Source organism: Bos grunniens, chromosome 10, assembly GCF_055505025.1.
Source record: "Bos grunniens cultivar Pamir isolate PY7600 chromosome 10, Bosgru_T2T1.0, whole genome shotgun sequence".
In the NCBI taxonomy this organism is placed as follows: Eukaryota; Metazoa; Chordata; class Mammalia; order Artiodactyla; family Bovidae; genus Bos; species Bos grunniens.
In genome coordinates this window covers 87,906,980-87,922,396 of record NC_141174.1, presented here as the reverse complement: position 1 = coordinate 87,922,396, position 15,417 = coordinate 87,906,980, and the positions used below count along the sequence as shown (strand labels likewise).

At 39.0% G+C, this 15,417-nt stretch overlaps 1 long non-coding RNA gene across 5 annotated transcripts in view; it reads right to left on the bottom strand.

The window, feature by feature from the left end:
- The window catches only part of LOC147365294 (uncharacterized), a 104,434-nt gene that overhangs the window by 83,915 nt on the left and 5,102 nt on the right, over positions 1–15,417 (bottom strand). The gene's annotated exons all lie outside the window — the stretch shown is intronic.

Genomic DNA, 15,417 nt, shown 5'->3' with positions numbered 1-15,417 from the left:
CTTCCCAAGAAAGCCCTTTCATAACCACATATATGGGTTTATTTTTCACTCTAACAGTCTAACTCATGGTTATGAAACTTTATTGCACTTGATGGAGGGCCCTTGCATTTATTAGTTTTAAACTGCTGGTTTCTGGGGTATTTATGTAAATGAGGGAAAGATACCAAAACAGTAAATAATAAGCATGTCACTGCTGCTTCAAAATCTGTTGGTAAAAACAAATTTTGTTTTGTTATACGAAAACCCTAAAACAGAACATGGAAAAATAGAGCTTTGGCGTCTATAAGTGTGTTTTGGTTTGGGGGGTTTATGATGGTGGTTTCCCTTCTAAGCATTCCTTTTCCATTCTGTAAATATTTTGTCTCATTTCCACATTTTCCACATTTATCATCATACATATCATATATGTGTGACTGTATACATATATGGAGAGAAAAAGTAGTGAGTAAAATGCTACATTTTAAGATTTTTTTTATTTAACAAAATGTTAAAAAGTATACCAGATGGCTAATTATAGCTCCCAGAAACAAAAGGCCACACCTAAGTTTATTGTAGTTGCCTCATAAGGAATGTTATGATAAAATCATGGTTCCATAAACTTGACAACAAAACAGCAACATAAACTTCAAATTGAAATTCAAATTTTGATTCATTTAAAAATTCATGCCACTTTGCTTCCTAGTGTGCCGTGTGCTAAGTTGCCTCAGTCGTGTCCAACTCTTTGGGACCCTATGGACTCTAGCCCATCAGGCCCCTCTGTCCATGGGATTCTCCAGGCAAGAATACTGGAGTGGGTTGCCATGCCCTCTTGCAGGGGATCTTCCCAACCCAGGGACTGAACCCGAGTATCTTCTGTCTCCTGCACTGGCAGGCAGATTCTTTACCACTGGCGCCACCTGGGAAGCCCTTACTTCCCAGCAGAGGACACAAAATACTTCTTTTGCAGTAATTAAAAAACTCAGAATTTTCTAACAACATATTCTTTATCTCCAGGTTTTCTTTCTACTCATTATCTTGGGTGTTTTTTTTCCCTCAAGTTGAATATCTATATCCATATTCCCAAGTCAAAAAGTTTTATATCATTTGCAACAGCAGTGAAAAATCATTAAGTTCTAAATGTTCAACAATATTCTTAAAAACTGTGGTTAAATAAAGGACCTCTGTTCAGTCATTAAAAAAAAAATCGTGTTCCTACACTTAATGTATGATCCAGCCATTCCACTCCAAGTTATTTACCCAAGAGAAAAGGAAACATATATAAAGACTTATACATGAATGTTCATAGCAGCTTATTTGTAATAGCCTTAAACTGGAAACAACCCAAACATCTATCAACAAGTGGATAAACAAATTGTGGGATATCATACAGTGAAATACTACTTAGCAATGAGAAGGAGTGAACTGTGGAAAAACTTAAAGACATGGATGAATCTCAATATAATTTTGCTGAATGAAAAAAATTTAATTAAAAAAGTACATATCCATTTACAAATTATTCTAGAAAATACAAGCTACAGTGTCAAAAAGCAGATCAATAATAGTGCTCAGGGGTGGTAAGTAGGTAGTAGGGAAAGGGAGGATTACTAAGGGGCAGAAGGAAAATTCTGGGGCTTCACTATATTGATTGTGAAAACGACTTCCTAGATGTCAAAACTTATCAAGTTGTACTCCTTTAGTACATGCAGTGTTTGAATGTCAGTTATACCTCAAAAAGTTGTTTTAAAAAAATCATCTACTAGGAGAATACACTACATTAGAAGAAAATGAAATATTTATTACAAAGTAAAAATGCATATTTTAAAACAGCCTGAAAACTGACTCCAAATTATGACTTTTAAAAAATGTGTGCATATATGTATATACACACACACACACAATACTGTAAGGATAACCCCCCACGTGTTAATAGTGCTTACTTCTTAATGGTGGGGGGTTTTCTTTCTGTATTTTCTGTCTTATAATGAACCTGTTTTTAATTAATGGAACAAGTGAAACAATCTAATTTGGGGGAGGTTGGGAAAGCAAAATATGAGTTTCTTCACCATAAGTTCTACTATCCAAAGTGATAATGAACTTAGGGACATCGCCTGGGAATACCATAACCAGCTCACAGTTCCAAGTTCACAAAGCTGTCACCAGATAGTAATAGCCTGTTCCCTAGCACCATGGTTGGAGAAGGCAATGGCAACCCACTCCAGTACTCTTGCCTGGAAAATTCCATGGACGGAGGAGCCTGGTAGGCTGCAGTCCATGCGGTCGCAAAGAGTCGGACACGACTGAGCGACTTCCCTTTCACTTTCATGCATTGGAGAAGGAAATGGCAACCCACTCCAGTGTTCTTGCCTGGAGAATCCCAGGGACGGGGGAGCCTGGTGGGCTGCCATCTATGGGGTCGCACAGAGTCAGACACGACTGAAGCGACTTAGCAGCAGCAGCAGCTAGCACCATGGTAGGGTATTCTAAGCTTAATACCCTAAGTCTGAGTATTCAAAAATTCATGACTTTTTGGTGATACCTACTCATGTAAAGAGAGATGCATAAAAGGACGAATTCTTCTGGCACCTGCACCTGCAAACGTTTGGAGGAACAGATAGTGATTAGGAGGCATTTGTAGTTTCTAAATGGGTATGGAATATATATGGGCTTCCAGGTGATGCCAGTGGTAAAGATCCCACCTTCCAATGCAGGAAATGTAAGAGACTCTGGTCAGGAAGATCCCCTGGAGGAGGGCACAGCAACCAACTGCAGTATTCTTGCCTAGAGAATCCCATGGACAGAGAAGCCTGGAAGGCATGGTCCTTGGGGTCACAAAGAGTCGGATACAATTGAAGCGACTTAGCACAGCACAAACATCTGCTGTAGATTTAAATGTCTTAATGGATGTTAGTTCCAATTCTTTCTTTAACGGACAAGTAATTTCTCCTATTTCTGGCACGTAAAATAAGAAAGTAGAATTGATATCTAAGCTTCCTCCTAGTTCCAATGTCCTATGATTCTATGCCACCATCGTTAAACTATCAAGAGGACTACGTTTTATGTATCACACAAGGAGGTGATTTTTTCTTCCAGTTTTCTCTTCCATCTACTGGAAATAATGGATGAAAAATATTTTGCAACTTAGTACAGCCTCTTAAGTGCCCTCATCAACTATTCAAAAGAGACGTGATTTTATTTTCTTTAATTTTTATTTATTTATTTTAGGCTGCACTGGGTCTTCCTTACAGTGTTCAGGCTTCTCATTGCAGTGCCTTCTCTTGTTGTGGAGCACAAGCTTCAGAGCACAGGCTCAGTAGTAGTGGCATAGTTGCTTAGTTGCTTAGCAGCATGTAGGATCTTCCCAGGCCAAAGATCAGACCTGTGCCTCCTGCATTGGTAGATGAATTCTTAACTACTGCACCACCAGAGAAGTCCAAGTGATGTGACATTAAGTGTTTATAAAATATTTTATAATTTAAAATGGTTCATTGAAATGCTAATGATTTTCTCTTGGAAGGAATTTTTTGACTAAAAATTGTAGCACGCCAAATATGTGCTTGAGACCAGGATAATGTCTTTCATTTTGGGGGAAAACCATCCCCAAGAAAAAAATGCAAAAAAGGCAAAATGGTTGTCTGAGGAAGCCTTACATTAAATAGCTGAGAAAATAAGAGAAGCGAAAGGCAAAGGAAAAAGGGAAAGATATACCTATCTGAATGCAGAGCTCCAAAGAATAGCAAAGAGATATAAGAAAGCCTTCCTTAGTGGTCAATGCAAAGAAATAGAGAAAAACAATACAATGGGAAAGACTAGAGATCTCTTCAAGAAAGTTAGAGATACCAAGGGAACATTTCATGCAAAGATGGGCATAATAAAGGACAGGAACAGTATGGACCTAATAGAAGCAGAAGATATTAAGAAGAGGTGGCAAGAATACACAGAAGAACTATAAAAAAAGAGATCTTAACCCAAATAACTGTGATTAACTGTCATTAACCCAAATAACTGTGATGGTGTGATCACTTACCTAGAGCCAGACATCTTGGAGTGTGAAGTTAAGTGGGCCTTAGGAAGCATCACTACAAACAGAACTAGTGGAGGTGATGGAATTCCAGCTGAGCTATTTCAAATCCTAAAAGATGCTGCTATTAAAGTGCTGCACTCAATATGCCAGCAAATTTGGAAAACTTAGCAGAGGCCACAGGACTGGAAAAGGTGAGTTTTCATTGCAATCTCAAAGAAAAGCAATGCCAAATAATGTTCAAACTACCAAACAATTGCACTCTTTTCACATGCTAGCAAGGTAATTTTCAAAATCCTTCAAGCTAGATATCAACAGTACATGAACCAAGAACTTCTAGATTACAAGCTGGATTTAGAAAAGGCAGAGGAACCAAAGATCAAATTGCCAACATGCATTGGATCATAGAAAAAGCTAGAGAATTCCCAAAAACATCTGCTTTGTACTAAAGCCTTTGACTGTGTGGATCACAACAAACTGGAAAATTTTTCAAAAGATGGAAATACCAGACCACCTGACCTACCTCCTAGAAACCTGTATTCAGGTCAAAAAGCAACAGTTATAACAGGACATAGAACAACAGACTGGTTCCAAATTGGGAAAGGAGTACGTCAAGGCTGTATATTGTCACCCTGCTTATTACCTTATATGCAGAGTACATCATGCAAAATGCTGGGCTGAATGAAGTTCAAGCTGGAATTGCCGGGAGAAGTATCAATAACCTCAGATATGCAGATGATACTACCCTTACAGCAGAAAGCGAAGAGGAACTAAAGAGCCTCTTGATGAAGGTGAAAGAGGAGAGTGAAAAAGCTGGCTTAAAATTCAACATTCAAAAAATGAAGATCATGGCATCTGGTCCTATCACTTCATGGGAAATAGATGGGGAAACAATGGAAACAGTGACAGACTTTATTTTCTTGGGATGTGGATGGTGACTGCAGGTATAAAATTAAAAGATGCCTGCTTCTTGGAAGAAAAGCCATGATGAAGCTAGACAGTGTATTAAGGAGAAGAGACATTACTTTGCCTACAAAGTTAAAGCTATGGTTTTTCCAGTAGTCATGTATGAATGAGAGAGAGATGAGTGAGAGTTGGACCATAAAGAAAGGTGAGTGCCGAAGAACTGATGCTTTTCAAACTGTGGTGTTGGAGAAAACTCTTGAGAGTCCCTGGGACTGCAAGGAGATGAAACCAGTCAATCCTGAAGAATATCAACCCTGAATATTCATTGGAAGGACTGATGCTGAAGCTGAAGCTCTAATACTTTTGCCATTTGATGTGAAGAGCCAACTCACTGGAAAAGACCCTGATGCTAGGAAAGACTGAAGAAAGGAGGAGAAGGGGACAACAGAGGACAAGATGGTTGGATGGCATCTCTGATTCAATGGACGTGAGTTTGAGCAAGCTCCCAGAGCTAGTGAAGGACAGGGAAACCTGGCGTGCTGCAGTCCATAGGGTCTCAAAGAGTCGGACACAACTGATTGACTGAACAACAACACTTTCTTGGACTAAGCTCTTAGATATTGCAAATTACCTAAAGTAATGAAAACATTTTATTCTGAAAACATTTTTATCTAAACTGATGTAATGAGTACCTCCTGTATCAGATCTTAGTGCAAATAGGTGGGATAGAAATGTGAATAAAAGCTTTAAATGTCCCTGTATAAACCAGAGCATATCTTCTTTACATATCTACTTTGCATCACTGGTGGCTCAGATGGTAAAGAATCTGCCTGCAATGCAGGAGACCCGGGATCAATTCCTGAATCAGGAAGATCCCCTAGAGAAAGGAATGGCAGCCCCCTCCAGTGTTCTGGCCTGGGAAATCCTATGAACAGAGGAGCCTAACATGCTACAGTCCATGGAGTTGCAAAGAGTCAGACACGACCGAGTGACTAACACTTTCACTTTTGCAACAGCGAGACAAATAACTAGAGTACTATCTCTGAACTTTTCTTTAACTTGTATCTTGACTTGAAAAGAGGTGGAAGATGTATTTTGTATCATTTTTCTACAAAGCAGATGTCCTCCCTAGGGTTGCATGAATGCTTTGATACCATATTTTAAAAGATTTCCTAAAATGCACTATTTCCTGGGCCACATCCATAAGCAGGCATGCACTGCCTTTCTCAGAAGTCTTCTGACATCCTGGTAGCAAGGCCTGAATAGGGAGCTGAATGTAGGATGATTCTATATCCCTCTATAAAGCCCACTCTAACTGTCATGGCTAAAACATTTCCTTAAATATCATTGCCAGGACGGAAATCCCTTTGCTTCCTTCATTCTCATTCATTCATTCATTCCTTCATTCTACTACCAACTCATAGATTCTTGACACTAAAACCATGAAAACCAAAACTTATAGATGATGTAAGCTTTTAAAACTACCTATGACCATTTTTCATAAGATTTCTTTGTCTTTCAATATACCTGTATTTTAATTTTTCAATTTACCTATGTTTCTAATTACAGAAACCTATACTCAGGATATGGAGAAGGCAATGGCAACCCACTCCAGTACTCTTGCCTGAAAAGTCCCATGGATGGAGGAGCCTGGTGGGCTGCAGTCCATGGGGTCGCTAGGAGTTGGACACGACTGAGCGACTTCACTTTCACTTTTCACTTTCATGCATTGGAGAAGGAAATGGCAACCCACTCCAGTGTTCTTGCCTGGAGAATCCCAGTGACAGGGGAGCCTGGTGGGCTGCCGTCTATGGGGTCGCGCAGAGTCGGACACGACTGAAGTGACTTAGCAGCAGCAGCGGCAGCACACTCAGGATAAAACAATCAAATAGGATCATATAGCTTCAAAAAACAAGTAAAAAAAACAAACACAGAACACCTTTTGAAAAACAGAAAAGAACAGGGAAGAAATTTAAAAATCAACAATTATTTCACCACCTGGAGATTAGCAACTGTTAAAGCTTTGGTGTGCATGTGCTGTTACTCCTGCCTGGGCTGCTATTTTTCCCATTTCTTCTGCCTGACACTCTCCTCTCCCAGAAATTTCTGGGGGCTCACTCACTGCATTCAGTCTCTGTTCATCTGTCACTAGACCAGAGGAGACCTCCCTGACCACCCTTCCTAATTAGCACTCCCTTACTCTCTATCACCTTACTCTCCTTTATTTTTTTCAGATAACAATATATGGTATTTAATTAAAAATCTGCCTATTTTTAAAGTATCTGTCTCACCCAAAAGACTGTAAGTATAAAGATACAGCCCAGCTCCTAGAACAGTACCTATCAGTAAAAAGAGTTGCTCAATTTATATATATTGATATATACATGAAAAGTGAAAGCGTTAGTCGCTTGATTGTATTCAACTCTTTGCAACCTCAGGTACTGCTGCCCACCAGGCTCCTCTGTCCATGGAATTTTCCAGGAAAGAATGCTGGAATGGGTAGCCAATCCCTTCTTCAGGGGATTTTCCCAACCCAAGGATTGAACTCGGATCTCCTGCATTACAGGCAGATTCTTTTACTGTATGAGCCACCAGGGAAACCCATTGATATACACACACATAACTTAATCTTTTATCACATACATATTGAGTTCCTAGGGCTTCCCTGGTAGCTCGGCTGGTAAAGAAGCTGCCTGCAATGTAGGAAACCTTGTTTTGATCCATAGGTCAGGAAGATCCCCTGGAGAAGGGATAGGCTACCACTCCAGTATTCTTGGGCTTTCCTGGTGGCTCCAGTTGGTAAAGAATCTGCCTGCAATGTGGGAGACCTGGGTTCGATCCCTGAGTTGGGAAGATCCCCTGGAGGAGGGCATGGCAACCCACTCCGGTATTCTTGCCTGGAGAATCCCCATGGACAGAGGGGCCTGGCGGGCTACAGTCCATGCGGTCACAAAGAGTCTCGACACAACTAAGCACTACACAGCATCGAGTTCCTATTATACAGTCTTTTATCTTTGTATATAATTTTTAAAATAGGTTATATCAGGCATACTATATTGCAGACTGTGTCTTTCACTTAGCAATAAATTACGATGACACATCAGAAATTCTTAGTGTGTGTTAGTTGCTCAGTCATGTCTGACTCTTTGTGAGTGCACAGACTGTAGCCCAACAGGCACCCCTGCCCATGAAAGTCTCCAAGCAAGAATACTGGAGTGGGTTGCCATTTCCTTCTCCAGGGGATCTTCCTGACCCAGGGATTGAACCTAGGTCTCCCACACTGCAAGCAGATTCTTTACCATCTGAGTCACCAAAAATTCTTACCCAGTGCTATTCTAATAATGGTTTAAGGATGTTACTAATTCTCTATTGTTAGACCATCAAGCACATGGGCATTTCAGCACATCCTTCCAGTACACATCATGTTACTCTCAACCAGTTAAGATAGTTATAAGTAATATTAACAATGCCTTATATTCACACAGTACTTTACAGTTCACAATATATTTTTATATGCCATTTGGTCCTTACAATAAACTCAAGCAAACAGAGCAGAAACTCAGAAAGGTTACATTATTTCCCTAAAATCATAAAAAAAGAACAGTAATAGGGAGTCTAGATTCAAACCTAGCTCTATCTATCTCTGCAGCCTGGGCTCCTCACTTTAAGTCATCACCCCTGGTTGAAGCCTTCATTTTACAGATGAGTGATCCATGCTTAGAGAAGGGAGTAATGATGTGCCCAGAGTTACAAAGCTTCTTTAAGAAAGAATACAGGTAAAGTAGAACCCAGGTCTCCTGATTCCCTGTCCAAAGCTCTCTCAACTACATGCTGGGTCAACAAATTAGGGAAAAAAAACCCAAATTGCTCCATAGCTACAACGGTAACCAACACATGCTGTTACACTTCTCTGAAGATTACTCTGTATATTTGCTCAGTGCTGCGAAGTGCCAACCCGATGACACTTGCAATCCTGAGCTTATTTGATGTGGTTGGGAAGCAAATGAGATTCCAGAGCCCCTGTTGCGCATAGGTGCTCAATGAGCATTTCCTGCATAGTGGGAAAGTGCCCTATATTTACAGTATTTGATCCAGTTTAACAGCAAGATCTAATGTTAAAATTAGCCTTGTAAAAGTTTTCACCCTAGTTCACACAAAAACAAGATTCTGAGATTATGACTAGCAATTTTTCATGAGTTGATTTATCTGAATAAAACCTATAAGGTTTTGAACCATTAAACATTCGATTTAGAAAAAAAATCTCAGCATACAGAAGAATAAACTGAGAAATGGAACAGATCTGTTTCTTTTAATAATTATGAGCAATATCTCAAACTCAGCATCCTTAGACCATTGAGCTGTGTAGGATGAATGTGCTAATTAATCAATTACTACCCAACAATGTACCCTGTTTATTTACTGAAATGCACCAGAAATGTGTGCAGAACTGGTAATTATTAATCATCTTCAGTAACAAATATGACTCAAGTTCACCTTCATATAATTAATAGAGCATGTAGTTAGTTTTAACATCTTGCTTTATTAGAAACAGCAAGAAGGAATAAAAAGAAAGAGCTGAACTACAGTTGTGGTTCACTGAAGTGCTAGCTTGGACTAAATGTGCCTCTGACTCACAGCAGCAGCATTATTCATGCCTGTCCAAACTATGGCTAGATGTTCTCTCCATTAAAAACTAAGTTTGTAAACACCAAACTTTTTAATGTGAATAAAATTTTAGATGTACAAAAAAGTTGTAAAAGCAGTCCAAAGAATTCCTACATATTCTCTATCCAGGATCCCCTAATAAAATCCAAGTGTTAGAGCTTGATAACTTGCTTAGAGTTGGGATCTTTGCTTATGGTAGGCAAACGCCTTATTGCATGCCTTTCAATTTTAAAGATATTTCAAAAGTACTGTGATATGCATAGAAATAGTTGTTTAACAACAAATTTTGCAAGTGATTCCATTATGAAAAATAATTCTTTTTTTTTTCTTGAGGATCATAATGTGTGCCCTCAAATTTCCTTTTGAGTCAGACTGACTCCTGGGTATAGACAGGCCATATTTTAGTTCTATAATGTATTTCCTGTTTACTTACAAATTGTAACATCTAAAGTGTGTTAGTAACTTTTACATCTGAGTCTAGCATCAGATGATTCTTTTTAATCGAAGTCAAACATGAGGTTTTGAATTCTATCAATGTAGGTACAGGTCCCAGCTCTACTACCTGCCTGCCCTGTGACTGGAGCAGCTTATTGTAACCTCTAACTTTGGACACTCGGTTTCTTCAGTGTGAAGATGAGGAAAATGAAACCCTGATTTGGAATGTTGTTTCAATGAAACAATAAGTAGAAACTTGAATGTATGCTCAGTTGCTCAGTAACGTCCGACTCTTTGCAACCCCATGAACTGTAGCCTGCCAGGCTCCTCTGTCCTTGGAATTCTCCAGGCAAGAATTTCTGGAGTGGGTTGCCATTCTTTTCTCCAGAGGAATCTTCCTGACCCAGGGAGTCGAACCTGAGTGTCTTGTATCCCCTGCGTTGACAGGTGGATTCCTTACCACTGTGCTGAGAAGCCCAGTTGGAAAATACTTAGCATGAAATAAATACTCAGTAACTGGCTAAGTATTATTACACTGACATTATGGCCCTCTGCAGCCACTTTTAGCTTAAAAAAACGAAATATGCACAAGTATGCATACACAAATCAAAAGGTATTTCATATAATGGAAACTGAAAACGTAGATTCACATTTTTTAAGTTTTCCTGAAGGGAAAAACTGATAAAATTTAATGCTGTTGAACTCCAGTATTCTTGCCTGGAAAATTCCATGAACAGGGGAGCCTGGTGGCTACAATCCATGGAGCTGCAGAGTTGGACATGACAGAGCAACTGAGCACATGCACACAGTAAATCAAAGGGCTTACCAGGTGGCTCAGCGGTAAAGAATCCTCTGGCCAATGCAGGAGCCCTGGGATCAAACCCTGGGTTGGGCAGATTCCCTGGAGAGGGAAATGGCGACCCACCCCAGTATTCCTGCCTGGAAAATCACATAGAGAGAGGAGCCTGAAGGGCTACATTCCATGGGGTCACAAAAGAGTCAGACACGACTTAATGACTAAACAACAACAGTAAATCAAAAACCTGTCCCATGTGAAAATACCAGTGGAATGCCACTTCCAAAACCTAAACTGACAAATCATAAATCAGTGGTAGACTACTGTATTTCTATAATAAAATGATTCAAGGCCCCTTTAAATGGAGAGCCCCCTCAGGGCATCTCAGTATTTGTTTATAGATCATTAACTACTTGACAGTGAGTCTGGAGAGGGGGCATAAAGACTCACAGCTAAAGTGCTAAGAGTCACTGTCGGTTGAAGATCAGCAATAAAGCCAAAATACCTTAGGAATTTGATATGAAAATCTGATTTCTACTACAAAAACGCTCTATGCTATTCGTGAATAAATCTGTTAGTAGGACAAGGCTCACTTTACAAAGCTGAGACTAATATGGGTTTTATGACAAAGTGAATTTACTGGGTCATGTTTTCAAATGCTTCCCCAAACACTGACTACATATGATAAAGACTGTAACATTGAAAACATGCCCATAAAGTGGACTGTGTTATCTACCAGCATAAATCATACTTGGTTTCAAAAAGTCACAAATATGTCTCCTTGCTACTGGATTCTGGCATCCACAGGACAGGAGAATAGCATAGAAATGTTTCCTAATGAGCAGCTTACTGAAAGCTGAGTGACCAGAATTTTGATTCATGTTTCTCGTGTATGATCTTAGATAAGTTTCTTTCCTAGTCTGCAGCTTAATTTCTCCGAATATCAAAATTAAAACCACTGACTCTGAATACTATGATTTCCTTTCTCCAACATCCTTCAAACGTACTAATTGTATTCACTTTACCCACTTTCAACCCCCGCCCCCGACTTGTTCAACAAATAAGAGTGCCTACCATATGCCAAGTTACTAGGTTCTGGGGTCACAACCGTTAACAAAACACACAAAACCCTCTGGCCTTATAAAGTTTACATTCCAGTGGGGTGGGGAAGGCAGGGAGAACTTGAAAGTAGCTTAGACATAGATACTTTTGGAAGAGATCCCTGTACCCACTTTGTTCACAATAAAATGTCTGACCAGAGTAATTCTTCTTGTCACTCTTTGTAATAGCAGCCCCAGCTGCCAGCCAACTCCTTGGAGGCTTTCAGAACATCAATCAATTCCACAGAAGGACTCAAAAAGATCTAGAAAAAATATAGCAGTTCTTTCCTTTCCTAATGACTCCTGCCATAACTCAGTACCTCCAAGAGAATGATTTTGCATAACACCAATGTATATTGTCCTTCCCAGGGAAGACACAACCATATAGGAATGGAGCAGCAAGCACCACTTGCCACTGATAGAAATGGGAAAAATGAATGAGCATCCTTCCTGTTGTAGAGATAACTCATGCACTTCCTCTGGTGCTGAGCTTGGCTTAGAGGGCACTGAACTGTTAGGCAAATTTGGTTCCTAGGAGACTCAGGACGGTGGCTCTTTGGAGTATGTTTTTAAATTCCACAACATGCTGGAATATGACCTGGGGCAGCAACAATTCCATGGTCCTCCTTTTCTTAAACCAAAAGTCCTAAAGCTTCAAACTGGAAACTGTAAATGAAATTCTAATATGAAATATTTCTATCCCTTTTAAATAATTCCTTTATCTTTTACCAACTCGTTAACATATGCACTTAATATCTTGCTTTTAATTCTCCTTCTGAGAACAGCAGTGAATTAAAATCTACATGCCTACCCTACTTTCTTTTCAATCACATTATAAGCGTGCACACACACAGAAATATAGTGATCAGAATCTCACAGTATGGTGGCAAAAACAATACAAGGATAAAGATTCTACAAATGTATGAGGTCACACTTGGCTCATGTTCACTATATACGGTTTCTGTTCATATTTGTTAATAAATACTAATAGGATGTGTTAATAGGTATATTATATATTACAGAACTCATTGTTTTCAAGCTATTTATTGAAGTATAAGATACATGCAGAAAAGGGCACACATCATATGTGTTTAGTAGTTCACAAACTGAATATACCCATTTAACAAGAATCAGATCAAGGAAGAGAATAACTCATAGGTTCATCAACTATAACAAATGTATTGCTCTGCTGCTGGTGGTGGTAGTTTAGTCAATAAGTCATGTCCAACTCTTGCAATCCCATGAACTGTAGCCTGCCAGGCTCCGTTCATGGGATTCTCCAGGCAAGAATACTGGAGTGGGTTGCCATTTCCTTCTCTAGGGGATCTTCCCAACCCAGGGGTCAAACCCAGGTATCCTACATTGCAGATTCTTTACCAACTGAGCTAACAGGGAAGCCCATTTACTCTGGTGGGGGATGCTAATAATGCGGAAGGCTATGCATGTGAGGCACAGGGAATTTATGAGAAAGATCTGTACCTTCCTCTTAATTTTGTAGTGAGTCTAAAACCACTCTTAAAAATTTGTCTTAAAAAAAGAACTATAAAAATCAAAGACTGTTTTTCAAAAGACAGAATAATTCCAGTCCTCCAGAAGTCACCTCATACTCCTCGTAGTAACTGTCTCTGCCAACCAGTAGTGATCACTATTCTGTCTTCTAACAGAACAGATGAGTTCAGGCCAGTTTTTATACTTCATAGAAATGAAATTAAATAGTAAATACTTTGACACCTGACTTCTTTCACTATTCCCTATGTTTATGAGATTCATGTGCACTGCGTGTGACTGTAGGTCATTCTTGTTGCTGTGTAGTAGTCTGTGGTGTGAATGTGCCATAATTTGTAATCCACTCTACTATTGATACAAATTTGAGTACTTTCCTGGTTGAGTACTACAAATATAAATAGTGCTGCTATGAATACTCTAGTATATGTCTTATGAAGAACATATGCACACAATTTCTGTTGGGAATTGCCATGGACTGTTTGTGACCCCATAAACAGTTTTGAAAATGTTGAAGCCCTAATACTCAATGTTATGGTATTTGGAGATAAGTCCTCATGTGTGAAGAGAGGATAAAGGTTATGTGAAGTCATAAAGGTGTGACCCTAAAATAGGCCTGGTACCCTAACTGGAAAAGAGTCAGACACAGAGTTAGCTCTGCCTACCATGTGAGGATTTACAGCAAGAGGGAAACATAAGCCAAGAGGAGAACTCTCACAGGGGACCCAACCGGCTGGCACCTGATCCTGGACTTCCCAGTCCCCAGAACTGTGAGAAATAAATTTGTTGTTGGCTAAATCTAGTCTGTGGTATTTTGTTATGGCAGCCTGAGCACACTACCTAGGAGTGGTATGGCTGGGTCATAGGTATGCATTTATTTAGCGTTAATCAATAAACTGCCAAAAAAATTTCCAAAGTGGTTGCCAACCATGTATAAACGTTCTAACTGCTGCATATCCTTAGTACTTTCTATCTTTTCTACCTTAGCCCACTCCAATGGGTATGTAATACATAAGGTAATATATATTTTATTAATAGTTCCATTTCTCATATGATTAGAGAAACTAAGCAGTTTTTTACATTATTGAACATCTAGATGTTCTTCTTTGGGAAGAGTCCACGAAATATTTTGGCCAGGTTTCTATTAGATTGTCTTTTTTTTTTTTTTAGATTGTCTTTTTTAAATGATTTGTTCTGGATACCAAATGCTTTGTCAGATATATATACTGTAAATACTTCTCTCACTCTTTTGATTACCTTTTTATTTACTCTCTCAATAATGCCTTTTAATGAACAGAAATTCTTAATTTTAATATATTCCAAACTATCAACTTTGTAGAACTTATTTTTAACATGTTCTGAACATTTGCAATGTCGTAAGTGCCTTTAAAACAAAACCAAAACAAAATCCCTTCTTTCCAGGAGTGGCATGATACACCCATGCACATGTTAAAAGCTGTACAAGGAAGCACTATTTATAGATATTTTTAAAGGATTCTGTCTAAGGCATAGGTCATCTCTCCATACTTTGTGGAAAACTAAATATTTGTGCATTTAATGCACTTAATTACTGGACACTAAGCAATGAACACTGACTTAGGCTTTTGAATAACAACTTCTAAGTCCCTTTGGGGGCACTTGAAGAATTAGAAGTGAAAATTCATTGCTATGAAGAATTAGAACAGAAAAGAAAATCAAGCATCTGATCTGAATTGTAGTTTTTTGAGAGATTATTTTATTTCAAGTATGGAAGGAGTACTATATAAAGTTAGAAAAGATATCTAGATGTCATGTTCTTCGGCTCTGCATCTTTAGGCTGGGGTAATATTTCATTAAAACACTCTTGAAAACCTAGGTGTGGTACACCATCTATCAGAAATCTTTGGACGAACTTCCTCTCTTACAATAGAAAAGAGAGATAATCAAAGAGCCTTGGATCAGAGAAACCTTTACCACTGACGAGGTTTTTCCAGGACAGCGTCTTCCAACAGAAATCCTTCAGCTCCCTAGCTGTT